The sequence below is a fragment of the Eucyclogobius newberryi genome, unplaced genomic scaffold (assembly GCF_026437365.1).
Source record: "Eucyclogobius newberryi isolate DKJ021-1_F unplaced genomic scaffold, fEucNew1.0.hap1 SCAF_38, whole genome shotgun sequence".
NCBI classification, from domain to species: domain Eukaryota; kingdom Metazoa; phylum Chordata; class Actinopteri; order Gobiiformes; family Gobiidae; genus Eucyclogobius; species Eucyclogobius newberryi.
The window spans coordinates 505,119-532,624 of record NW_027316034.1 but is presented as its reverse complement, the minus strand read 5'-3'; the positions used below and the strand labels follow the sequence as shown (position 1 = coordinate 532,624).

Here is a 27,506-nt window from a genome sequence, read left to right as displayed (position 1 = left end):
AAGTTCTGCACAAACTGAGACTCTCCAGTAAGTTCTGCACAAATTGAGACTCTCCTGTAAGTTCTGCATAATGTGAGAGTCCTTTAAGTTCTGAACAAACTGAGACTCTCCAGTAAGTTCTGCACAAATTGAGACTGTCCTGTAAGTTCTACACAAACTGAAAGAATCCTGTAAGTTCTGCACGGACTGAAACTCTCCGGTAAGTTCTGCACAAACTAAGACTCTCCTGTAAGTTTTGCACAATCTGAGATCCTCCTGTAAGTTCTGTACAGACTGAGACCCTCCTGTAAGTTTTGCAGAAATTGAGATCCTGTAAGTTCTGCACAAACTGAGACCCTCCTGTAAGTTCTGCACAAATTGATATACTGTAATTTCTGCACAAACTGAGACCCTTCTGTAAGTTCTGCACAAACTGAAACTCCTGTAAGTTCTGCACAAATTGAGACTATCCTGTAAGTTCTGCACAAACTGAGACTCTCCTGTAAGTTCTGCACAAACTGAGATTCTCCTGTAAGTTCAGCACAAATTGAGATCCTGTAAGTTCTTCACACACTGAGACTCTCCTGTAAATTCAGCACAAACTGAGATTATCCTGTATTTTCTGCACAAACTGAGACCCTCCTGTAAATTCTGCACAAACTGAGATCCTCCTGTAAGTTCTGCACAAACTGAGAGTCCTGTAAGTTCTGCACAAATTGAGACTCTCCTGTAAGTTCTGCACAAACTGAGACTCTCCTGTAAGTTCTGAACAAACTTATATTCTCCTGTAAGTTCTGCACAAACTGATACTCTCCTCTAAGTTCTGCAAAAACTGAGACTCTCCTGCAAGTTCTAAACAAACTGAGACTCCATAGTAAGTTCTGCACAAACTGAGACTCTCCTGCAAGTTCTGCACAAACTGAGACTCTCTTATAAGTTCTGCACAAACTGAGAGTCCTGTAAGTTCTTTCCAAACTGAGGGTCCTGTAAGTTCTGTATTAACTGAGATTCTCCTGTAAGTTCTGCACGAATTTAGAATCCTGTAAGTTCTGCACAAACTGAGATCCTCCTGTAAGTCCTGCACAAATTGAGATCCTGTAAGTTCTGCACAAACTGAGACCCTCTTGTAAGTTCTGCAAAAACTGAGACTCTCTTGTAAGTTCGGCAAAAACTGAGACCCTCCTGTAGGTTCTGCCCAAACTGAGACTCTCCTGTAAGTTCTGCACAAACTGAGACCCTCCTGTAAGTTCTGCACAAATTGATATACTGTAATTTCTGCACAAACTGAGACCCTTCTGTAAGTTCTGCACAAACTGAAACTCCTGTAAGTTCTGCACAAATTGAGACTATCCTGTAAGTTCTGCACAAACTGAGACTCTCCTGTAAGTTCTGCACAAACTGAGATTCTCCTGTAAGTTCAGCACAAATTGAGATCCTGTAAGTTCTTCACACACTGAGACTCTCCTGTAAATTCAGCACAAACTGAGATTATCCTGTATTTTCTGCACAAACTGAGACCCTCCTGTAAATTCTGCACAAACTGAGATCCTCCTGTAAGTTCTGCACAAACTGAGAGTCCTGTAAGTTCTGCACAAATTGAGACTCTCCTGTAAGTTCTGCACAAACTGAGACTCTCCTGTAAGTTCTGAACAAACTTATATTCTCCTGTAAGTTCTGCACAAACTGATACTCTCCTCTAAGTTCTGCAAAAACTGAGACTCTCCTGCAAGTTCTAAACAAACTGAGACTCCATAGTAAGTTCTGCACAAACTGAGACTCTCCTGCAAGTTCTGCACAAACTGAGACTCTCTTATAAGTTCTGCACAAACTGAGAGTCCTGTAAGTTCTTTCCAAACTGAGGGTCCTGTAAGTTCTGTATTAACTGAGATTCTCCTGTAAGTTCTGCACGAATTTAGAATCCTGTAAGTTCTGCACAAACTGAGATCCTCCTGTAAGTCCTGCACAAATTGAGATCCTGTAAGTTCTGCACAAACTGAGACCCTCTTGTAAGTTCTGCAAAAACTGAGACTCTCTTGTAAGTTCGGCAAAAACTGAGACCCTCCTGTAGGTTCTGCCCAAACTGAGACTCTCCTGTAAGTTCTGCACAAACTGAGACCCTTCTGTAAATTCTGCACAAATTGAGAATCCTGTAAGTTCTGCACAAACTGAGACCCTCCTGTAAGTTCTGCACAAACTGAGACTCTCCTTTAAGTTTTGCACCAACTGACACTCCTGTAAGTTCTGCACAAACTGAGACTCTCTTATAAGTTCTGCACAAACTGAGAGTCCTGTAAGTTCTTTCCAAACTGAGGGTCCTGTAAGTTCTGTATTAACTGAGATTCTCCTGTAAGTTCTGCACGAATTTAGAATCCTGTAAGTTCTGCACAAACTGAGATCCTCCTGTAAGTTCTGCACAAACTGAGATTCTCCTGTAAGTCCTGCACAAATTGAGATCCTGTAAGTTCTGCACAAACTGAGACCCTCCTGTAAGTTCTGCAAAAACTGAGACTCTCTTGTAAGTTCGGCAAAAACTGAGACCCTCCTGTAGGTTCTGCCCAAACTGAGACTCTCCTGTAAGTTTTGCACAAACTGAGACTCTCCTACAAGTTCTGTACAAACTGAGACTCTATTGTAAGTTCTGCACAAACTGAGACTCTCCTGCAAGTTCTGCACAAACTGAGACTCTCCTGTAAGTTCTGCACAATCTGAGAGTCCTTTAAGTTCTGCACAAACTGAGACTCTCCAGTAAGTTCTGCACAAATTGAGACTCTCCTGTAAGTTCTACACAAACTGAAACAATCCTGTAAGTTCTGCACAGACTGAAACTCTCCGGTAAGTTCTGCACAAACTAAGACTCTCCTGTAAGTTTTGCACAAACTGAGATCCTCCTGTAAGTTCTGTACAAATTGATATTCTGTAAGTTCTGCACAAACTGAGACCCTCCTGTAAGTTCTGCACAAACTGACACTCCTGTAAGTTCTGCACTAACTCAGACCCTCCTGTAAGTTTTGCAGAAATTGAGATCCTTTAAGTTCTGCACAAACTGAGACCCTCCTGTAAGTTCTGCACAAATTGATATTCTGTAAGTTCTGCACAAACTGAGACCCTCCTGTAAGTTCTGCACAAACTGACACTCCTGTAAGTTCTGCACTAACTCAGACACTCCTGTAAGTTCTGCACAAACTGAGACTCTCCTGTAAGTTCTGCACAAACTGAGATTCTCCTGTAAGTTCAGCACAAATTGAGATCCTGTAAGTTCTTCACAAACTGAGACTCTCCTGTAAGTTCTACACAAACCGAGACCCTCCTTTAAGTTATGCCCAAACTGAGACCCTCCTGTAAGTTCTGCACAAACTTAGAACCTCCTGTAAGTTCTGCACAAACTGACACTCCTGTAAGTTATGCCCAAACTGAGACCCTCCTGTAAGTTCTGCATAAACTGAGAACTTCCTGTAAGTTCTGCACAAACTGAGACCCTCCTGTAAGTTCTGCACAAACTGACACCCTCCTGTAAGTTCTGCACAAACTGAGACCCTCCTGTAAGTTCTGCACAAACTGAGAGTCCTTTAAGTTCTGCACAAACTGAGACTCTCCAGTAAGTTCTGCAACAATTGAGACTGTCCTGTAAGTTCTGCAAAAACTGAGGCTCCTGTAAGTTCTGCACAAACTGAAACAATCCTGTAAGTTCTGCACGGACTGAAACTCTCCGGTAAGTTCTGCTCTAATTGAGACTCTCCTGTAAGTTCTGCACACACTGAGACCCTCCTGTAAATTCTGCACAAATTGAGAATCCTGTAAGTTCTGCACAGACTGAGACCCTCCTGTAAGTTCTTCACAAACTGAGACCCTCCTGTAAGTTCTGCACAAACTGAGACCCTTCTGTAAATTCTGCACAAATTGAGAATCCTGTAAGTTCTGCACAAACTGAGACCCTCCTGTAAGTTCTGCACAAACTGAGACTCTCCTTTAAGTTTTGCACCAACTGACACTCCTGTAAGTTCTGCACAAACTGAGACTCTCATGTAAGTTCTGCACAAACTTATACTCTCCTGTAAGTTCTGCACAAACTGAGACTCTCCTGCAAGTTCTGCACAAACTGAGACTCTCCTGTAAGTTCTGCACAATCTGAGAGTCCTTTAAGTTCTGAACAAACTGAGACTCTCCAGTAAGTTCTGCACAAATTGAGACTGTCCTGTAAGTTCTACACAAACTGAAACAATCCTGTAAGTTCTGCACAGACTGAAACTCTCCGGTAAGTTCTGCACAAACTAAGACCCTCCTGTAAGTTTTGCACAAACTGAGATCCTCCTGTAAGTTCTGTACAGACTGAGATTTTCCTGTAAGTTTTGCAGAAATTGATATCCTATAAGTTCTGCACAAACTGAGACCCTCCTATAAGTTCTTCACAAATTGATATTCTGTAAGTTCTGCACAAACTGAGACCCTCCTGTAAGTTCTGCACAAACTGACACTCCTGTAAGTTCTGCACTAACTCAGACACTCCTGTAAGTTCTGCACAAACTGAGACTCTCCTGTAAGTTCTGCACAAACTGAGATTCTCCTGTAAGTTCAGCACAAATTGAGATCCTGTAAGTTCTTCACAAACTGAGACTCTCCTGTAAGTTCTACACAAACCGAGACCCTCCTTTAAGTTATGCCCAAACTGAGACCCTCCTGTAAGTTCTGCACAAACTTAGACCCTCCTGTAAGTTCTGCACAAACTGACACTCCTATAAGTTATGCCCAAACTGAGACCCTCCTGTAAGTTCTGCATAAACTGAGAACTTCCTGTAAGTTCTGCACAAACTGAGACCCTCCTGTAAGTTCTGCACAAACTGACACCCTCCTGTAAGTTCTGCACAAACTGAGACCCTCCTGTAAGTTCTGCACAAACTGAGAGTCCTTTAAGTTCTGCACAAACTGAGACTCTCCAGTAAGTTCTGCACAAATTGAGACTGTCCTGTAAGTTCTGCAAAAACTGAGGCTCCTGTAAGTTCTGCACAAACTGAAACAATCCTGTAAGTTCTGCACGGACTGAAACTCTCCGGTAAGTTCTGCTCTAATTGAGACTCTCCTGTAAGTTCTGCACACACTGAGACCCTCCTGTAAATTCTGCAAAAATTGAGAATCCTGTAAGTTCTGCACAGACTGAGACCCTCCTGTAAGTTCTTCACAAACTGAGACCCTCCTGTAAGTTCTGCACAAACTGAGACCCTTCTGTAAATTCTGCACAAATTGAGAATCCTGTAAGTTCTGCACAAACTGAGACCCTCCTGTAAGTTCTGCACAAACTGAGACTCTCCTTTAAGTTTTGCACCAACTGACACTCCTGTAAGTTCTGCACAAACTGAGACTCTCATGTAAGTTCTGCACAAACTTATACTCTCCTGTAAGTTCTGCACAAACTGAGACTCTCCTGCAAGTTCTGCACAAACTGAGACTCTCCTGTAAGTTCTGCACAATCTGAGAGTCCTTTAAGTTCTGAACAAAACTGAGACTCTCCAGTAAGTTCTGCACAAATTGAGACTGTCCTGTAAGTTCTACACAAACTGAAACAATCCTGTAAGTTCTGCACAGACTGAAACTCTCCGGTAAGTTCTGCACAAACTAAGACCCTCCTGTAAGTTTTGCACAAACTGAGATCCTCCTGTAAGTTCTGTACAGACTGAGATCTTCCTGTAAGTTTTGCAGAAATTGATATCCTATAAGTTCTGCACAAACTGAGACCCTCCTGTAAGTTCTGCACAAATTGATATTCTGTAAGTTCTGCACAAACTGAGACCCTCCTGTAAGTTCTGCACAAACTGACACTCCTGTAAGTTCTGCACTAACTGAGACACTCCTGTAAGTTCTGCACAAACTGAGACTCTCCTGTAAGTTCTGCACAAACTGAGACTCTCCTGTAAATTCAGCACAAACTGAGATTATCCTGTATTTTCTGCACAAACTGAGACCCTCCTGTAAGTTCTGCACAAACTGAGACTCTCCTGTAAGTTCTACACAAACTGAGAGTCCTGTAAGTTCTGCACAAATTGAGACTCTCCTGTAAGTTCTGCACAAACTGAGACTCTCCTGTAAGTTCTGCACAATCTGAGAGTCCTTTAAGTTCTGAACAAACTGAGACTCTCCAGTAAGTTCTGCACAAATTGAGACTGTCCTGTAAGTTCTACACAAACTGAAACAATCCTGTAAGTTCTGCACAGACTGAAACTCTCCGGTAAGTTCTGCACAAACTAAGACCCTCCTGTAAGTTTTGCACAAACTGAGATCCTCCTGTAAGTTCTGTACAGACTGAGATTTTCCTGCAAGTTTTGCAGAAATTGATATCCTATAAGTTCTGCACAAACTGAGACCCTCCTATAAGTTCTTCACAAATTGATATTCTGTAAGTTCTGCACAAACTGAGACCCTCCTGTAAGTTCTGCACAAACTGACACTCCTGTAAGTTCTGCACTAACTCAGACACTCCTGTAAGTTCTGCACAAACTGAGACTCTCCTGTAAGTTCTGCACAAACTGAGATTCTCCTGTAAGTTCAGCACAAATTGAGATCCTGTAAGTTCTTCACAAACTGAGACTCTCCTGTAAGTTCTACACAAACCGAGACCCTCCTTTAAGTTATGCCCAAACTGAGACCCTCCTGTAAGTTCTGCACAAACTTAGACCCTCCTGTAAGTTCTGCACAAACTGACACTCCTATAAGTTATGCCCAAACTGAGACCCTCCTGTAAGTTCTGCATAAACTGAGAACTTCCTGTAAGTTCTGCACAAACTGAGACCCTCCTGTAAGTTCTGCACAAACTGACACCCTCCTGTAAGTTCTGCACAAACTGAGACCCTCCTGTAAGTTCTGCACAAACTGAGAGTCCTTTAAGTTCTGCACAAACTGAGACTCTCCAGTAAGTTCTGCACAAATTGAGACTGTCCTGTAAGTTCTGCAAAAACTGAGGCTCCTGTAAGTTCTGCACAAACTGAAACAATCCTGTAAGTTCTGCACGGACTGAAACTCTCCGGTAAGTTCTGCTCTAATTGAGACTCTCCTGTAAGTTCTGCACACACTGAGACCCTCCTGTAAATTCTGCAAAAATTGAGAATCCTGTAAGTTCTGCACAGACTGAGACCCTCCTGTAAGTTCTTCACAAACTGAGACCCTCCTGTAAGTTCTGCACAAACTGAGACCCTTCTGTAAATTCTGCACAAATTGAGAATCCTGTAAGTTCTGCACAAACTGAGACCCTCCTGTAAGTTCTGCACAAACTGAGACTCTCCTTTAAGTTTTGCACCAACTGACACTCCTGTAAGTTCTGCACAAACTGAGACTCTCATGTAAGTTCTGCACAAACTTATACTCTCCTGTAAGTTCTGCACAAACTGAGACTCTCCTGCAAGTTCTGCACAAACTGAGACTCTCCTGTAAGTTCTGCACAATCTGAGAGTCCTTTAAGTTCTGAACAAAACTGAGACTCTCCAGTAAGTTCTGCACAAATTGAGACTGTCCTGTAAGTTCTACACAAACTGAAACAATCCTGTAAGTTCTGCACAGACTGAAACTCTCCGGTAAGTTCTGCACAAACTAAGACCCTCCTGTAAGTTTTGCACAAACTGAGATCCTCCTGTAAGTTCTGTACAGACTGAGATCTTCCTGTAAGTTTTGCAGAAATTGATATCCTATAAGTTCTGCACAAACTGAGACCCTCCTGTAAGTTCTGCACAAATTGATATTCTGTAAGTTCTGCACAAACTGAGACCCTCCTGTAAGTTCTGCACAAACTGACACTCCTGTAAGTTCTGCACTAACTGAGACACTCCTGTAAGTTCTGCACAAACTGAGACTCTCCTGTAAGTTCTGCACAAACTGAGACTCTCCTGTAAATTCAGCACAAACTGAGATTATCCTGTATTTTCTGCACAAACTGAGACCCTCCTGTAAGTTCTGCACAAACTGAGACTCTCCTGTAAGTTCTACACAAACTGAGAGTCCTGTAAGTTCTGCACAAATTGAGACTCTCCTGTAAGTTCTGCACAAACTGAGACTCTCCTGTAAGTTCTGCACAAACTGAGATTCTCCTGTAAGTTCCGCACAAATTGAGATCCTGTAAGTTCTTCACACACTGAGACTCTCCTCTAAGTTCTACACAAACTGAGACTCTCCTGTAAGTTTTGCACAAACTGAGAATCTCCTGCAAGTTCTGCAAAAACTGAGACTCTCCTGTAAATTCAGCACAAACTGAGATTATCCTGTATTTTCTGCACAAACTGAGACCCTCCTGTAAGTTCTGCACAAACTGAGACACTCCTGTAAGTTCTCCACAAACTGAAACGATCCTTTAAGTTCTGCACGGACTGAAACTCTCCTGTAAGTTTTGCAAAAACTGAGACCCTCCTGTAAGTTCTGCATAAACTTAGACCCTCCTGTAAGTTCTGCACAAACTGAGACCCTCCTGTAAGTTCTGCACAAACTGACACCCTCCTGTAAGTTCTGCACAAACTGATACCCTCCTGTAAGTTCAGCACAAACTGAGACTCTCCTGTAAGTTCTACACAAACTGAGAGTCCTGTAAGTTCTGTACAAATTGAGACTCTCCTGTAAGTTCTGCACAAACTGAGACTCTCCTGTAAGTTCTGCACAAACTGAGATTCTCCTGTAAGTTCAGCACAAATTGAGATCCTGTAAGTTCTTCACACACTGAGACTCTCCTGTAAGTTCTACACAAACTGAGACTCTCCTGTAAGTTTTGCACAAACTGAGAATCTCCTGCAAGTTCTGCAAAAAACTTATATTCTCCTGTAAGTTCTGCACAAACTTAGACCCTCCTGTAAGTTCTGCACAAACTGAGACCCTACTGTAAGTTCTGCACAAATTGAGAATCCTGTAAGTTCAGCACAAACTTTGACCCTCGTGTAAGTTCTGCACAAACTGATACTCTCCTCTAAGTTCTGCAAAAACTGAGACTCTCCTGCAAGTTCTAAACAAACTGAGACTCCATTGTAAGTTCTGCACAAACTGAGACTCTCCTGCAAGTTCTGCACAAACTGAGACTCTCTTATAAGTTCTGCACAAACTGAGAGTCCTGTAAGTTCTTTCCAAACTGAGGGTCCTGTAAGTTCTGTATTAACTGAGATTCTCCTGTAAGTTCTGCACGAATTTAGAATCCTGTAAGTTCTGCACAAACTGAGATCCTCCTGTAAGTTCTGCACAAACTGAGATTCTCCTGTAAGTCCTGCACAAATTGAGATCCTGTAAGTTCTGCACAAACTGAGACCCTCCTGTAAGTTCTGCAAAAACTGAGATTCTCTTGTAAGTTCGGCAAAAACTGAGACCCTCCTGTGGGTTCTGCCCAAACTGAGACTCTCCTGTAAGTTTTGCACAAACTGAGACTCTCCTGCAAGTTCTGTACAAACTGAGACTCTATTGTAAGTTCTGCACAAACTGAGACTCTCCTGCAAGTTCTGCACAAACTGAGACTCTCCTGTAAGTTCTGCACAATCTGAGAGTCCTTTAAGTTCTGCACAAACTGAGACTTTCCAGTAAGTTCTGCACAAATTGAGACTCTCCTGTAAGTTCTACACAAACTGAAACAATCCTGTAAGTTCTGCACAGACTGAAACTCTCCGGTAAGTTCTGCACAAACTGAGATCCTCCTGTAAGTTTAGCACAAATTGAGATCATGTAAGTTCTGCACACACTGAGACTCTCCTGTAAGTTCTACACAAACTGAGACCCTCCTGTAAGTTCTGCACAAACTTAGACACTCCTGTAAGTTCTGCACAAACTGAAACGATCCTTTAAGTTCTGCACGGACTGAAACTCTCCTGTAAGTTTTGCACAAACTGAGACACTCCTGTAAGTTCTGCATAAACTTAGACCCTCCTGTAAGTTCTGCACAAACTGAGACCCTCCTTTAAGTTATGCCCAAACTGAGACCCTCCTGTAAGTTCTGCACAAACTTAGACCCTCCTGTAAGTTCTGCACAAACTGACACTCCTGTAAGTTATGCCCAAACTGAGACCCTCCTGTAAGTTCTGCATAAACTGAGAACTTCCTGTAAGTTCTGCACAAACTGAGACCCTCCTGTAAGTTCTGCACAAACTGACACCCTCCTGTAAGTTCTGCACAAACTGAGACCCTCCTGTAAGTTCTGCACAAACTGAGAGTCCTTTAAGTTCTGCACAAACTGAGACTCTCCAGTAAGTTCTGCACAAATTGAGACTGTCCTGTAAGTTCTACAAAAACTGAGACCTTCCTGTAAGTTCTGCAAAAACTGAGACTCTCCTGTAAGTTCTGCAAAAACTGAGGCTCCTGTAAGTTCTGCACAAACTGAAACAATCCTGTAAGTTCTGCACGGACTGAAACTCTCCGGTAAGTTCTGCTCTAATTGAGACTCTCCTGTAAGTTCTGCACACACTGAGACCCTCCTGTAAATTCTGCACAAATTGAGAATCCTGTAAGTTCCGCACAGACTGAGACCCTCCTGTAAGTTCTTCACAAACTGAGACCCTCCTGTAAGTTCTGCACAAACTGAGACCCTTCTGTAAATTCTGCACAAATTGAGAATCCTGTAAGTTCTGCACAAACTGAGACCCTCCTGTAAGTTCTGCACAAACTGAGACTCTCCTTTAAGTTTTGTACCAACTGACACTCCTGTAAGTTCTGCACAAACTGAGACTCTCATGTAAGTTCTGCACAAACTTATACTCTCCTGTAAGTTCTGCACAAACTGAGACTCTCCTGCAAGTTCTGCACAAACTGAGACTCTCCTGTAAGTTCTGCACAATCTGAGAGTCCTTTAAGTTCTGAACAAACTGAGACTCTCCAGTAAGTTCTGCACAAATTGAGACTGTCCTGTAAGTTCTACACAAACTGAAACAATCCTGTAAGTTCTGCACAGACTGAAACTCTCCGGTAAGTTCTGCACAAACTAAGACCCTCCTGTAAGTTTTGCACAAACTGAGATCCTCCTGTAAGTTCTGTACAGACTGACATCTTCCTGTAAGTTTTGCAGAAATTTATATCCTATAAGTTCTGCACAAACTGAGACCCTCCTGTAAGTTCTGCACAAATTGATATTCTGTAAGTTCTGCACAAACTGAGACCCTCCTGTAAGTTCTGCACAAACTGACACTCCTGTAAGTTCTGCACTAACTGAAACACTCCTGTAAGTTCTGCACAAACTGAGACTCTCCTGTAAGTTCTGCACAAACTGAGAATCTCCTGCAAGTTCTGCACAAACTGAGACTCTCCTGTAAATTCAGCACAAACTGAGATTATCCTGTATTTTCTGCACAAACTGAGACCCTCCTGTAAGTTCTGCACAAACTGAGACTCTCCTGTAAGTTCTACACAAACTGAGAGTCCTGTAAGTTCTGCACAAATTGAGACTCTCCTGTAAGTTCTGCACAAACTGAGACTCTCCTGTAAGTTCTGCACAAACTGAGATTCTCCTGTAAGTTCAGCACAAATTGAGATCCTGTAAGTTCTTCACACACTGAGACTCTCCTGTAAGTTCTACACAAACTGAGACCCTCCTGTAAGTTCTGCACAAACTTAGAAACTCCTGTAAGTTCTGCACAAACTGAAACGATCCTTTAAGTTCTGCACAGACTGAAACTCTCCTGTAAGTTTTGCACAAACTTAGACCCTCCTGTAAGTTCTGCACAAACTGAAACCCTCCTGTAAGTTCTGCACAAACTGAGACCCTCCTGTAAGTTCAGCACAAACTGAGACTCTCCTGTAAGTTCTACACAAACTGAGAGTCCTGTAAGTTCTGCACAAATTGAGACTCTCCTGTAAGTTCAGCACAAATTGAGATCCTGTAAGTTCTTCACACACTGAGACTCTCCTGTAAGTTCTACACAAACTGAGACTCTCCTGTAAGTTTTGCACAAACTGAGAAACTCCTGCAAGTTCTGCAAAAACTGAGACTCTCCTGTAAATTCAGCACAAACTGAGATTATCCTGTATTTTCTGCTCAAACTGAGACCCTCCTGTAAGTTCTGCACAAACTGAGATCCTCCTGTAAGTTCTGCACAAACTGAGAGTCCTGTAAATTCTGCACAAATTGAGATTCTCCTGTAAGTTCTGCACAAACTGAGACTCTCCTGTAAGTTCTGCACAAACTTATATTCTCCTGTAAGTTCTGCACAAACTTAAACCCTCCTGTAAGTTCTGCACAAACTGAGACCCTACTGTAAGTTCTGCACAAATTGAGAATCCTGTAAGTTCTTTCCAAACTGAGGGTCCTGTAAGTTCTGTATTAACTGAGATTCTCCTGTAAGTTCTGCACGAATTTAGAATCCTGTAAGTTCTGCACAAACTGAGATCCTCCTGTAAGTTCAGCACAAATTGAGATCCTGTAAGTTCTTCACACACTGAGACTCTCCTGTAAGTTCTAAACAAACTGAGACTCTCCTGTAAGTTTTGCACAAACTGAGAATCTCCTGCAAGTTCTGCAAAAACTGAGACTCTCCTGTAAATTCAGCACAAACTGAGATTATCCTGTATTTTCTGCACAAACTGAGACCCTCCTGTAAATTCTGCACAAACTGAGATCCTCCTGTAAGTTCTGCACAAACTGAGAGTCCTGTAAGTTCTGCACAAATTGAGACTCTCCTGTAAGTTCTGCACAAACTGAGACTCTCCTGTAAGTTCTGCACAAACTTATATTCTCCTGTAAGTTCTGCACAAACTTAGACCCTCCTGTAAGTTCTGCACAAACTGAGACCCTACTGTAAGTTCTGCACAAATTGAGAATCCTGTAAGTTCAGCACAAACTTTGACCCTCGTGTAAGTTCTGCACAAACTGATACTCTCCTCTAAGTTCTGCAAAAACTGAGACTCTCCTGCAAGTTCTAAACAAACTGAGACTCCATTGTAAGTTCTGCACAAACTGAGACTCTCCTGCAAGTTCTGCACAAACTGAGACTCTCTTATAAGTTCTGCACAAACTGAGAGTCCTGTAAGTTCTTTTCAAACTGAAGGTCCTGTAAGTTCTGTATTAACTGAGATTCTCCTGTAAGTTCTGCACGAATTTAGAATCCTGTAAGTTCTGCACAAACTAAGATCCTCCTGTAAGTTCTGCACAAACTGAGATTCTCCTGTAAGTCCTGCACAAATTGAGATCCTGTACGTTCTGCACAAACTGAGACCCTCCTGTAAGTTCTGCAAAAACTGAGACTCTCTTGTAAGTTCGGCAAAAACTGAGACCCTCCTGTAGGTTCTGCCCAAACTGAGACTCTCCTGTAAGTTTTGCACAAACTGAGACTCTCCTGCAAGTTCTGTACAAACTGAGACTCTATTGTAAGTTCTACACAAACTGAGACTCTCCTGCAAGTTCTGCACAAACTGAGACTCTCCTGTAAGTTCTGCACAATCTGAGAGTCCTTTAAGTTCTGCACAAACTGAGACTCTCCAGTAAGTTCTGCACAAATTGAGACTCTCCTGTAAGTTCTACACAAACTGAAACAATCCTGTAAGTTCTGCACAGACCGAAACTCTCCGGTAAGTTCTGCACAAACTAAGACTCTCCTGTAAGTTTTGCAGAAACTGAGATCCTCCTGTAAGTTCTGTACAAATTTATATTCTGTAAGTTCTGCACAAACTGAGACCCTCCTGTAAGTTCTGCACAAACTGACACTCCTGTAAGTTCTGCACTAACTCAGACCCTCCTGTAAGTTTTGCAGAAATTGAGATCCTTTAAGTTCTGCACAAACTGAGACCCTCCTGTAAGTTCTGCACAAATTGATATTCTGTAAGTTCTGCACAAACTGAGACCCTCCTGTAAGTTCTGCACAAACTGACACTCCTGTAAGTTCTGCACTAACTCAGACACTCCTGTAAGTTCTGCACAAACTGAGACTCTCCTGTAAGTTCTGCACAAACTGAGATTCTCCTGTAAGTTCAGCACAAATTGAGATCCTGTAAGTTCCTCACAAACTGAGACTCTCCTGTAAGTTCTACACAAACTGAGACCCTCCTTTAAGTTATGCCCAAACTGAGACCCTCCTGTAAGTTCTGCACAAACTTAGACCCTCCTGTAAGTTCTGCACAAACTGACACTCCTGTAAGTTATGCCCAAACTGAGACCCTCCTGTAAGTTCTGCATAAACTGAGAACTTCCTGTAGGTTCTGCACAAACTGAGACCCTCCTGTAAGTTCTGCACAAACTGACACCCTCCTGTAAGTTCTGCACAAACTGAGACCCTCCTGTAAGTTCTGCACAAACTGAGAGTCCATTAAGTTCTGCACAAACTGAGACTCTCCAGTAAGTTCTGCACAAATTGAGACTGTCCTGTAAGTTCTACAACAACTGAGACCTTCCTGTAAGTTCTGCAAAGACTGAGACTCTCCTGTAAGTTCTGCAAAAACTGAGGCTCCTGTAAGTTCTGCACAAACTGAAACAATCCTGTAAGTTCTGCACGGACTGAAACTCTCCGGTAAGTTCTGCTCTAATTGAGACTCTCCTGTAAGTTCTGCACACACTGAGACCCTCCTGTAAATTCTGCACAAATTGAGAATCCTGTAAGTTCTGCACAGACTGAGACCCTCCTGTAAGTTCTTCACAAACTGAGACCCTCCTGTAAGTTCTGCACAAACTGAGACCCTCCTGTAAGTTCTGCACAAACTGAGACTCTCCTTTAAGTTTTGCACCAACTGACACTCCTGTAAGTTCTGCACAAACTGAGACTCTCATGTAAGTTCTGCACAAACTTATACTCTCCTGTAAGTTCTGCACAAACTGAGACTCTCCTGCACGTTCTGCACAAACTGAGACTCTCCTGTAAGTTCTGCACAATCTGAGAGTCCTTTAAGTTCTGAACAAACTGAGACTCTCCAGTAAGTTCTGCACAAATTGAGACTGTCCTGTAAGTTCTGCACAAACTGAGATTCTCCTGTAAGTTCTGCACAAACTTAGACACTCCTGTAAGTTCTGCACAAACTGAAACGATCCTTTAAGTTCTGCACGGACTGAAACTCTCCTGTAAGTTTTGCACAAACTGAGACCCTCCTGTAAGTTCTGCATAAACTTAGACCCTCCTGTAAGTTCTGCACAAACTGAGACCCTCCTGTAAGTTCTGCACAAATTGACACCCTCCTGTAAGTTCTGCACAAACTGAGACCCTCCTGTAAGTTCAGCACAAACTGAGACTCTTCTGTAAGTTCTGCAAAAACTGAGACTCCTGTAAGTTCTGCACAAACTGAAACAATCCTGTAAGTTCTGCACGGACTGAAACTCTTCGGTAAGTTCTGCTCTAATTGAGACTCTCCTTTAAGTTTTGCACCAACTGACACTCCTGTAAGTTCTGCACAAACTGAGACTCTCCTGTAAGTTCTGCAGAAACTAAGACTCTCCTGTAAGTTTAGCACAAACTGAGATCCTCCTGTAAGTTCTGTACAGACTGAGACCCTCCTGTAAGTTTTGCAGAAATTGAGATCCTGTAAGTTCTGCACAAACTGAGACCCTCCTGTAAGTTCTGCACAAATTGATATTCTGTAATTTCTGCACAAACTGAGAACCTCCTGTAAGTTCTGCACAAACTGACACTCCTGTAAGTTCTGCACTAACTGAGACTCTCCTGTAAGTTCTGCAAAAACTGAGACTCTCCTGTAAGTTCTGCAAAAACTGAGAATCTCCTGCAAGTTCTGCACAAACTGAGACTCTCCTGTAAATTCAGCAAAAACTGAGATTATCCTGTATTTTCTGCACAAACTGAGACCCTCCTGTAAGTTCTGCACAAACTGAGACCCTCCTGTAAGTTCTGCACAAATTGAGACTCTCCTGTAAGTTCTACACAAACTGAGAGTCCTGTAAGTTCTGCACAAATTGAGACTCTCCTGTAAGTTCTGCACAAACTGACACTCTCCTGTAAGTTCTGCAAAAACTGAGACTCTCCTGCAAGTTCTAAACAAACTGAGACTCCATTGTAAGTTCTGCACAAACTGAGACTCTCTTATAAGTTCTGCACAAACTGAGACTCTCTTATAAGTTCTGCACAAACTGCGAGTCCTGTAAGTTCTTTACAAACTGAGGGTCCTGTAAGTTCTGTACTAACTGAGATTCTCCTGTAAGTTCTGCACGAATTTAGAATCCTGTAAGTTCTGCACAAACTGAGATCCTCCTGTAAGTTCTGCACAAACTGAGATTCTCCTGTAAATCCTGCACAAATTGAGATCCTGTAAGTTCTGCACAAACTGAGACCCTCCTGTAAGTTCTGCACAAACTGAGACTCTCCTGTAAGCTCTGCACAAATTGAGACTCTCCTGTAAGGTCTGCACAAACGGAGACCCTCCTGTAAGTTCTTCACAAACTGAGACCCTCCTGTAAGTTCTGCACATACTGAGACCCTTCTCTAAGTTCTTCACAAACTGAGACCCTCCTGTAAGTTCTGAGTAAACTGAGACCCTCCTGTAAGTTCTGCACAAACTGAGACCGTCCTGTAAGTTCTGCACAAATTGAGACTCTCCTGTAAGTTCTACACAAACTGAGAGTCCTGTAAGTTCTGCACAAACTGAGACCCTCCTGTAAGTTCTGCACAAACTGAGACTCTCCTGTAAGTTCTGCACAAACTGAGATTCTCCAGTAAATTCTGCACAAATTGAGAATCCTGTAAGTTCTGCTCAAACTGAGACTCTCCTGTAAGTTCTGCACAAACTGAGACTCTCCTTTAAGTTTTGTACAAACTGAGACTTTCCTGCAAGTTCTGCACAAACTGAGAGTCCTTTAAGTTCTGCACAAACTGAGAGTCCTTTGAGTTCTAAACAAACTGAGACTCTCCAGTAAGTTTCGCACAAATTGAGACTGTCCTGTAAGTTCTGCAAAAACTGAGACTCCTGTAAGTTCTGCACAAACTGAAACCATCCTGTAAGTTCTGCACGGACTGAAACTCTCCGGTAAGTTCTGCACTAATTGAGACTCTCCTGTAAGTTCTGCACAGACTGAGACCCTCCTGTAAGTTCTTCACGAACTGAAACCCTCCTGTAAGTTCTGCACAAACTGAGACCCTTCTGTAAATTCTGCACAAATTGAGAATCCTGTAAGTTCTGCACAAACTGAGACCCTCCTGTAAGTTCTGCACAAACTGAGACTCTCCTTTAAGTTTTGCACCAACTGACATTCCTGTAAGTTCTGCACAAACTGAGACTCTCCTGTAAGTTCTCAACAAACTTAGACTCTCCTGTAAGTTCTGCACAAACTGCGACTCTCCTGCAAGTTCTGCACAAACTGAGACCCTCCTGTAAGTTCTACACAAACTGAGACTCTCCTGTAAGTTCTACACAAACTGAGAGTCCTGTAAGTTCTGCACAAATTGAGACTCTCCTGTAAGTTCTGCACAAACTGAGACTCTCCTGTAAGTTCTGCACAAACTGAGATTCTCCTGTAAGTTCAGCACAAATTGAGATCCTGTAAGTTCTTCACAAACTGAGACTCTCCTGTAAGTTCTACACAAACTGAGACCCTCCTGTAAGTTCTGCACAAACTGAGACCCTCCTGTAAGTTCTGCACAAACTTAGACACTCCTGTAAGTTCTGCACAAACTGAAACGATTCTTTAAGTTCTGCACAGACTGAAACTCTCCTGTAAGTTTTGCACAAACTGAGACCCTCCTGTAAGTTCTGCATAAACTGAGAACCTCCTGTAAGTTCTGCACAAACTGAGACCCTCCAGTATGTTCTGCACAAACTGACACCCTCCTGTAAGTTCTGCACAAACTGAGACCCTCCTGTAAGTTCTGCACAAACTGAGAGTCCTTTAAGTTCTGCACAAACTGAGACTCCCAGTAAGTTCTGCACAAATTGAGACTGTCCTGTAAGTTCTACAAAAACCGAGACCTTCCTGTAAGTTCTGCAAAAACTGAGACTCTCCTGTAAGTTCTGCAAAAACTGAGGCTCCTGTAAGTTCTGCACAAACTGAAACAATCCTGTAAGTTCTGCACGGACTGAAACTCTCCGGTAAGTTCTGCTGTAATTGAGACTCTCCTGTAAGTTCTGCACACACTGAGACCCTCCTGTAAGTTCTGCAAAAAAAGAGACCGTCCTGTAAGTTCTTCACATATTGAGACCCTTCTCTAAATTCTTCACAAACTGAGACCCTCCTGTAAGTTCTGCACAAACTGAGACCTTTCTGTAAGTTCTGAGTAAACTGAGACCCTCCTGTAAGTTCTGCACAAACTGAGACCCTTCTGTAAGTTCTGAGTAAACTGAGACCCTCCTGTAAGTTCTGCACAAACTGAGACCCTTCTGTAAGTTCTGCACAAACTTAGACCCTCCTGTAAGTTCTGCACAAACTGAGATTCTCCTGTAAATTCTGCACAAATTGAGAACCCTGTAAGTTCTGCACAAACTGAGACTTTCCTGTAAGTTCTGCACAAACTGAGACTCTCCTTTAAGTTTTGCACGAACTGAGACTTTCCTGCAAGTTCTGCACAAACTGAGAGTCCTTTAAGTTCTGCACAAACTGAGACCCTCCTGTAAGTTCTGCACAAACTTAGACACTCCTGTAATTTCTGCACAAACTGAAACGATCCTTTAAGTTCTGCACAGACTGAAACTCTCCTGTAAGTTTTGCACAAACTGAGACCCTCCTGTAAGTTCTGCATAAACTGAGAACCTCCTGTAAGTTCTGCATAAACTGAGACCCTCCTGTATGTTCTGCACAAACTGACACCCTCCTGTAAGTTCTGCACAAACTGAGACCCTCCTGTAAGTTCTGCACAAACTGAGAGTCCTTTAAGTTCTGCACAAACTGAGACTCTCCAGTAAGTTATGCACAAATTGAGAATCCTGTAAGTTCTGCACAAACTGAGACTCTCCTGTAAGTTCTGCACAAACTGAGACTCTCCTTTAAGTTTTGCACAAACTGAGACTCTCCTGCAAGTTCTGCACAAACTGAGAGTCCTTTAAGTTCTGCACAAACTGAGAGTCGTTTAAGGTCTGCACAAACTGAGACTCTCCAGTAAGTTCTGCACAAACTGAGACTCTCCAGTAAGTTTCGCACAAATTGAGACTGCCCTGTAAGTTCTACACAAACTGAGACCTTCCTGTAAGTTCTGCAAAAACTGAGACTCCTGTAAGTTCTGCACAAACTGAAACCATCCTTTATTTTCTGCACAGACTGAAACTTTCCTGTAAGTTTTGCACAAACTGAGACCCTCCTGTAAGTTCTGCATAAACTGAGAACCTCCTGTAAGTTCTGCATAAACTGAGACCCTCCTGTATGTTCTGCACAAACTGACACCCTCCTGTAAGTTCTGCACAAACTGAGACCCTCCTGTAAGTTCTGCACAAACTGAGAGTGCTTTAAGTTCTGCACAAACTGAGACTCTCCAGTAAGTTCTGCACAAATTGAGAATCCTGTAAGTTCTGCTGTAATTGAGACTCTCCTGTAAGTTCTGCACACACTGAGACCCTCCTGTAAGTTCTGCAGAGACTGAAACCCTCCTGTAAGTTCTGCAAAAAAAGAGACCGTCCTGTAAGTTCTTCACATATTGAGACCCTTCTCTAAATTCTTCACAAACTGAGACCCTCCTGTAAGTTCTGCACAAACTGAGACCCTTCTGTAAGTTCTGAGTAAACTGAGACCCTCCTGTAAGTTCTGCACAAACTGAGACCCTCCTGTAAGTTCTGCACAAACTGAGATTCTCCTGTAAATTCTGCACAAAAATTGAGAATCCTGTAAGTTCTGCACAAACTGAGACTCTCCTGTAAGTTCTGCACAAACTGAGACTCTCCTTTAAGTTTTGCACAAACTGAGACTTTCCTGCAAGTTCTGCACAAACTGAGACCCTCCTGTAAGTTCTGCACAAACTTAGACACTCCTGTAAGTTCTGCACAAACTGAAACGATCCTTTAAGTTCTGCACAGACTGAAACTCTCCTGTAAGTTTTGCACAAACTGAGACCCTCCTGTAAGGTCTGCATAAACTGAGAACCTCCTGTAAGTTCTGCATAAACTGAGACCCTCCTGTATGTTCTGCACAAACTGACACCCTCCTGTAAGTTCTGCACAAACTGAGACCCTCCTGTAAGTTCTGCACAAACTGAGAGTCCTTTAAGTTCTGCACAAACTGAGACTCTCCAGTAAGTTCTGCACAAATTGAGAATCCTGTAAGTTCTGCACAAACTGAGACTCTCCTGTAAGTTCTGCACAAACTGAGACTCTCCTTTAAGTTTTGCACAAACTGAGACTCTCCTGCAAGTTCTGCACAAACTGAGAGTCCTTTAAGTTCTGCACAAACTGAGAGTCGTTTAAGTTCTGCACAAACTGAGACTCTCCAGTAAGTTCTGCTCAAACTGAGACTCTCCAGTAAGTTCTGCACAAACTGAAACCATCCTCTAAGTTCTGCACGGACTGAGACCCTTCTGTAAATTTTGCACAAATTGAGAATCTTGTAAGTTCTGCACAAACTGAGACTCTCCAGTAAGTTCTGCACAAACTGAAACCATCCTCTAAGTTCTGCACAAACTGAGACCCTTCTGTAAATTTTGCACAAATTGAGAATCTTGTAAGTTCTGCACAAACTGAGACACTCCTGTAAGTTCTGCACAAACTGAGACTCTCCTGTAAGTTCTGCACAAACTTAGACTCTCCTGTAAGTTCTGCACAAACTGAGACTCTCCTGCAAGTTCTGCACAAACTGAGACCCTCCTGTAAGTTCTGCATAAACTGAGAACCTCCTGTAAGTTCTGCACAAACTGAGACCCTCCTGTATGTTCTGCACAAACTGACACCCTCCTGTAAGTTCTGCACAAACTGAGACCCTCCTGTAAGTTCTGCACAAACTGAGAGTCCTTTAAGTTCTGCACAAACTGAGACTCTCCAGTAAGTTCTGCACAAATTGAGACTGTCCTGTAAGTTTTACAAAAACTGAGACCTTCCTGTAAGTTCTGCAAAAACTGAGACTCTCCTGTAAGTTCTGCAGAAACTGAGACTCCTGTAAGTTCTGCACAAACTGAAACAATCCTGTAAGTTCTGCACGGACTGAAACTCTCCGGTAAGTTCTGCTCTAATTGAGACTCTCCTGTAAGTTCTGCACACACTGAGACCCTCCTGTAAGTTCTGCACAAACTGAGAGTCGTTTAAGTTCTGCACAAACTGACACTCTCCAGTAAGTTCTGCACAAAGTGAGACTCTCCAGTAAGTTTCGCACAAATTGAGACTGCCCTGTAAGTTCTACACAAACTGAGACCTTCCTGTAAGTTCTGCAAATACTGAGACTCCTGTAAGTTCTGCACAAACTGAAACCATCCTCTAAGTTCTGCACGGACTGAAACTCTCCGGTAAGTTCTTCACGAACTGAAACCCTCCTGTAAGTTCTGCACAAACTGAGACCCTTCTGTAAGTTCTGCACAAATTGAGAATCCTGTAAGTTCTGCACAAACTTAGACACTCCTGTAAGTTCTGCACAAACTGAAACGATCCTTTATTTTCTGCACAGACTGAAACTTTCCTGTAAGTTTTGCACAAACTGAGACCCTCCTGTAAGTTCTGCATAAACTGAGACCCTCCTGTATGTTCTGCACAAACTGACACCCTCCTGTAAGTTCTGCACAAACTGAGACCCTCCTGTAAGTTCTGCACAAACTGAGAGTCCTTTAAGTTCTGCACAAACTGAGACTCTCCAGTAAGTTCTGCACAAATTGAGAATCCTGTAAGTTCTGCACAAACTGAGACTCTCCTGTAAGTTCTGCACAAATTGAGACTGCCCTGTAAGTTCTGAACAAACTGAGACTCTCCAGTAAGTTCTGCACAAATTGAGAATCCAGTAAGTTCTTCACAAACTGAGACTCTCCAGTAAGTTTCGCACAAATTGAGACTGCCCTGTAAGTTCTACACAAACTGAGACCTTCCTGTAAGTTCTGCAAATACTGAGACTCCTGTAAGTTCTGCACAAACTGAAACCATCCTCTAAGTTCTGCACGGACTGAAACTCTCCGGTAAGTTCTTCACGAACTGAAACCCTCCTGTAAGTTCTGCACAAACTGAGACCCTTCTGTAAGTTCTGCACAAATTGAGAATCCTGTAAGTTCTGCACAAACTTAGACACTCCTGTAAGTTCTGCACAAACTGAAACGATCCTTTATTTTCTGCACAGACTGAAACTTTCCTGTAAGTTTTGCACAAACTGAGACCCTCCTGTAAGTTCTGCATAAACTGAGACCCTCCTGTATGTTCTTCACAAACTGACACCCTCCTGTAAGTTCTGCACAAACTGAGACCCTCCTGTAAGTTCTGCACAAACTGAGAGTCCTTTAAGTTCTGCACAAACTGAGACTCTCCAGTAAGTTCTGCACAAATTGAGAATCCTGTAAGTTCTGCACAAACTGAGACTCTCCTGTAAGTTCTGCACAAATTGAGACTGCCCTGTAAGTTCTGCACAAACTGAGACTCTCCAGTAAGTTCTGCACAAATTGAGAATCCAGTAAGTTCTGCACAAACTGAGACTCTCCAGTAAGTTTCGCACAAATTGAGACTGCCCTGTAAGTTCTACACAAACTGAGACCTTCCTGTAAGTTCTGCAAATACTGAGACTCCTGTAAGTTCTGCACAAACTGAAACCATCCTCTAAGTTCTGCACGGACTGAAACTCTCCGGTAAGTTCTTCACGAACTGAAACCCTCCTGTAAGTTCTGCACAAACTGAGACCCTTCTGTAAGTTCTGCACAAATTGAGAATCCTGTAAGTTCTGCACAAACTTAGACACTCCTGTAAGTTCTGCACAAACTGAAACGATCCTTTATTTTCTGCACAGACTGAAACTTTACTGTAAGTTTTGCACAAACTGAGACCCTCCTGTAAGTTCTGCATAAACTGAGAACCTCCTGTAAGTTCTGCATAAACTGAGACCCTCCTGTATGTTCTGCACAAACTGACACCCTCCTGTAAGTTCTGCACAAACTGAGACCCTCCTGTAAGTTCTGCACAAACTGAGAGTCCTTTAAGTTCAGCACAAACTGAGACTCTCCAGTAAGTTCTGCACAAATTGAGAATCCTGTAAGTTCTGCACAAACTGAGACTCTCCTGTAAGTTCTGCACAAACTGAGACTCTCCTTTAAGTTTTGCACAAACTGAGACTCTCCTGCAAGTTCTGCACAAACTGAGAGTCCTTTAAGTTCTGCACAAACTGAGAGTCGTTTAAGTTCTGCACAAACTGAGACTCTCCAGTAAGTTCTGCTCAAACTGAGACTCTCCAGTAAGTTCTGCACAAACTGAAACCATCCTCTAAGTTCTGCACGGACTGAAACTCTCCGGTAAGTTCTTCACGAACTGAAACCCTCCTGTAAGTTCTGCACAAACTGAGACCCTTCTGTAAATTTTGCACAAATTGAGAATCTTGTAAGTTCTACACAAACTGAGACACTCCTGTAAGTTCTGCACAAACTGAGACTCTCCTGTAAGTTCTGCACAAACTTAGACTCTCCTGTAAGTTCTGCACAAACTGAGACTCTCCTGCAAGTTCTGCACAAACTGAGACCCTCCTGTAAGTTCTGCACAAACTGAGACTCTCCTGTAAGTTCTACACAAACTGAGAGTCCTGTAAGTTCTGCACAAATTGAGACTGTCCTGTAAGTTCTACAAAAACCGAGACCTTCCTGTAAGTTCTGCACAAACTGAGACCCTCCAGTATGTTCTGCACAAACTGACACCCTCCTGTAAGTTCTGCACAAACTGAGACCCTCCTGTAAGTTCTGCACAAACTGAGAGTCCTTTAATTTCTGCACAAACTGAGACTCCCAGTAAGTTCTGCACAAATTGAGACTGTCCTGTAAGTTCTACAAAAACTGAGACCTTCCTGTAATTTCTGCAAAAACTGAGACTCTCCTGTAAGTTCTGCAAAAACTGAGGCTCCTGTAAGTTCTGCACAAACTGAAACAATCCTGTAAGTTCTGCACGGACTGAAACTCTCCGGTAAGTTCTGCTGTAATTGAGACTCTCCTGTAAGTTCTGCACACACTGAGACCCTCCTGTAAGTTCTGCAGAGACTGAGACCCTCCTGTAAGTTCTGCAAAAAAAGAGACCGTCCTGTAAGTTCTTCACATATTGAGACCCTTCTCTAAATTCTTCACAAACTGAGACCCTCCTGTAAGTTCTGCACAAACTGAGACCTTTCTGTAAGTTCTGAGTAAACTGAGACCCTCCTGTAAGTTCTGCACAAACTGAGACCCTTCTGTAAGTTCTGAGTAAACTGAGACCCTCCTGTAAGTTCTGCACAAACTGAGACCCTTCTGTAAGTTCTGCACAAACTGAGACCCTCCTGTAAGTTCTGCACAAACTGAGATTCTCCTGTAAATTCTGCACAAATTGAGAATCCTGTAAGTTCTGCACAAACTGAGACTTTCCTGTAAATTCTGCACAAACTGAGACTCTCCTTTAAGTTTTGCACGAACTGAGACTTTCCTTCAAGTTCTGCACAAACTGAGAGTCCTTTAAGTTCTGCACAAACTGAGACCCTCCTGTAAGTTCTGCACAAACTTAGACACTCCTGTAAGTTCTGCACAAACTGAAACGATCCTTTATTTTCTGCACAGACTGAAACTTTCCTGTAAGTTTTGCACAAACTGAGACCCTCCTGTAAGTTCTGCATAAACTGAGAACCTCCTGTAAGTTCTGCATAAACTGAGACCCTCCTGTATGTTCTGCACAAACTGACACCCTCCTGTAAGTTCTGCACAAACTGAGACCCTCCTGTAAGTTCTGCACAAACTGAGAGTCCTTTAAGTTCTGCACAAACTGAGACTCTCCAGTAAGTTCTGCACAAATTGAGAATCCTGTAAGTTCTGCTGTAATTGAGACTCTCCTGTAAGTTCTGCACACACTGAGACCCTCCTGTAAGTTCTGCAGAGACTGAAACCCTCCTGTAAGTTCTGCAAAAAAAGAGACCGTCCTGTAAGTTCTTCACATATTGAGACCCTTCTCTAAATTCTTCACAAACTGAGACCCTCCTGTAAGTTCTGCACAAACTGAGACCCTTCTGTAAGTTCTGAGTAAACTGAGACCCTCCTGTAAGTTCTGCACAAACTGAGACCCTCCTGTAAGTTCTGCACAAACTGAGATTCTCCTGTAAATTCTGCACAAATTGAGAATCCTGTAAGTTCTGCACAAACTGAGACTCTCCTGTAAGTTCTGCACAAACTGAGAGTCCTTTAAGTTCTTTACAAACTGAGACCCTCCTGTAAGTTCTGCACAAACTTAGACACTCCTGTAAGTTCTGCACAAACTGAAACGATCCTTTAAGTTCTGCACAGACTGAAACTCTCCTGTAAGTTTTGCACAAACTGAGACCCTCCTGTAAGTTCTGCATAAACTGAGAACCTCCTGTAAGTTCTGCATAAACTGAGACCCTCCTGTATGTTCTGCACAAACTGACACCCTCCTGTAAGTTCTGCACAAACTGAGATCCTCCTGTAAGTTCTGCACAAACTGAGAGTCCTTTAAGTTCTGCACAAACTGAGACTCTCCAGTAAGTTCTGCACAAATTGAGAATCCTGTAAGTTCTGCACAAACTGAGACTCTCCTGTAAGTTCTGCACAAACTGAGACTCTCCTTTAAGTTTTGCACAAACTGAGACTCTCCTGCATGTTCTGCACAAACTGAGAGTCCTTTAAGTTCTGCACAAACTGAGAGTCGTTTAAGTTCTGCACAAACTGAGACCCTCCTGTATGTTCTGCACAAACTGACACCCTCCTGTAAGTTCTGCACAAACTGAGACCCTCCTGTAAGTTCTGCACAAACTGAGAGTCCTTTAAGTTCTGCACAAACTGAGACTCTCCAGTAAGTTCTGCACAAATTGAGAATCCTGTAAGTTCTGCACAAACTGAGACTCTCCTGTAAGTTCTGCACAAACTGAGACTCTCCTTTAAGTTTTGCACAAACTGAGACTCTCCTGCAAGTTCTGCACAAACTGAGAGTCCTTTAAGTTCTGCACAAACTGAGAGTCGTTTAAGTTCTGCACAAACTGAGACTCTCCAGTAAGTTCTGCTCAAACTGAGACTCTCCAGTAAGTTCTGCACAAACTGAAACCATCCTCTAAGTTCTGCACGGACTGAGACCCTTCTGTAAATTTTGCACAAATTGAGAATCTTGTAAGTTCTGCACAAACTGAGACTCTCCAGTAAGTTCTGCACAAACTGAAACCATCCTCTAAGTTCTGCACAAACTGAGACCCTTCTGTAAATTTTGCACAAATTGAGAATCTTGTAAGTTCTGCACAAACTGAGACACTCCTGTAAGTTCTGCACAAACTGAGACTCTCCTGTAAGTTCTGCACAAACTTAGACTCTCCTGTAAGTTCTGCACAAACTGAGACTCTCCTGCAAGTTCTGCACAAACTGAGACCCTCCTGTAAGTTCTGCATAAACTGAGAACCTCCTGTAAGTTCTGCACAAACTGAGACCCTCCTGTATGTTCTGCACAAACTGACACCCTCCTGTAAGTTCTGCACAAACTGAGACCCTCCTGTAAGTTCTGCACAAACTGAGAGTCCTTTAAGTTCTGCACAAACTGAGACTCTCCAGTAAGTTCTGCACAAATTGAGACTGTCCTGTAAGTTTTACAAAAACTGAGACCTTCCTGTAAGTTCTGCAAAAACTGAGACTCTCCTGTAAGTTCTGCAGAAACTGAGACTCCTGTAAGTTCTGCACAAACTGAAACAATCCTGTAAGTTCTGCACGGACTGAAACTCTCCGGTAAGTTCTGCTCTAATTGAGACTCTCCTGTAAGTTCTGCACACACTGAGACCCTCCTGTAAGTTCTGCACAAACTGAGAGTCGTTTAAGTTCTGCACAAACTGACACTCTCCAGTAAGTTCTGCACAAAGTGAGACTCTCCAGTAAGTTTCGCACAAATTGAGACTGCCCTGTAAGTTCTACACAAACTGAGACCTTCCTGTAAGTTCTGCAAATACTGAGACTCCTGTAAGTTCTGCACAAACTGAAACCATCCTCTAAGTTCTGCACGGACTGAAACTCTCCGGTAAGTTCTTCACGAACTGAAACCCTCCTGTAAGTTCTGCACAAACTGAGACCCTTCTGTAAGTTCTGCACAAATTGAGAATCCTGTAAGTTCTGCACAAACTTAGACACTCCTGTAAGTTCTGCACAAACTGAAACGATCCTTTATTTTCTGCACAGACTGAAACTTTCCTGTAAGTTTTGCACAAACTGAGACCCTCCTGTAAGTTCTGCATAAACTGAGACCCTCCTGTATGTTCTGCACAAACTGACACCCTCCTGTAAGTTCTGCACAAACTGAGACCCTCCTGTAAGTTCTGCACAAACTGAGAGTCCTTTAAGTTCTGCACAAACTGAGACTCTCCAGTAAGTTCTGCACAAATTGAGAATCCTGTAAGTTCTGCACAAACTGAGACTCTCCTGTAAGTTCTGCACAAATTGAGACTGCCCTGTAAGTTCTGAACAAACTGAGACTCTCCAGTAAGTTCTGCACAAATTGAGAATCCAGTAAGTTCTTCACAAACTGAGACTCTCCAGTAAGTTTCGCACAAATTGAGACTGCCCTGTAAGTTCTACACAAACTGA

At 42.7% G+C, this 27,506-nt stretch overlaps 1 protein-coding gene across 1 annotated transcript in view; it reads right to left on the bottom strand.

The window, feature by feature from the left end:
* The window catches only part of LOC140376661 (exocyst complex component 3-like), a 480,321-nt gene that overhangs the window by 84,161 nt on the left and 368,654 nt on the right, over positions 1-27,506 (bottom strand). The gene's annotated exons all lie outside the window — the stretch shown is intronic.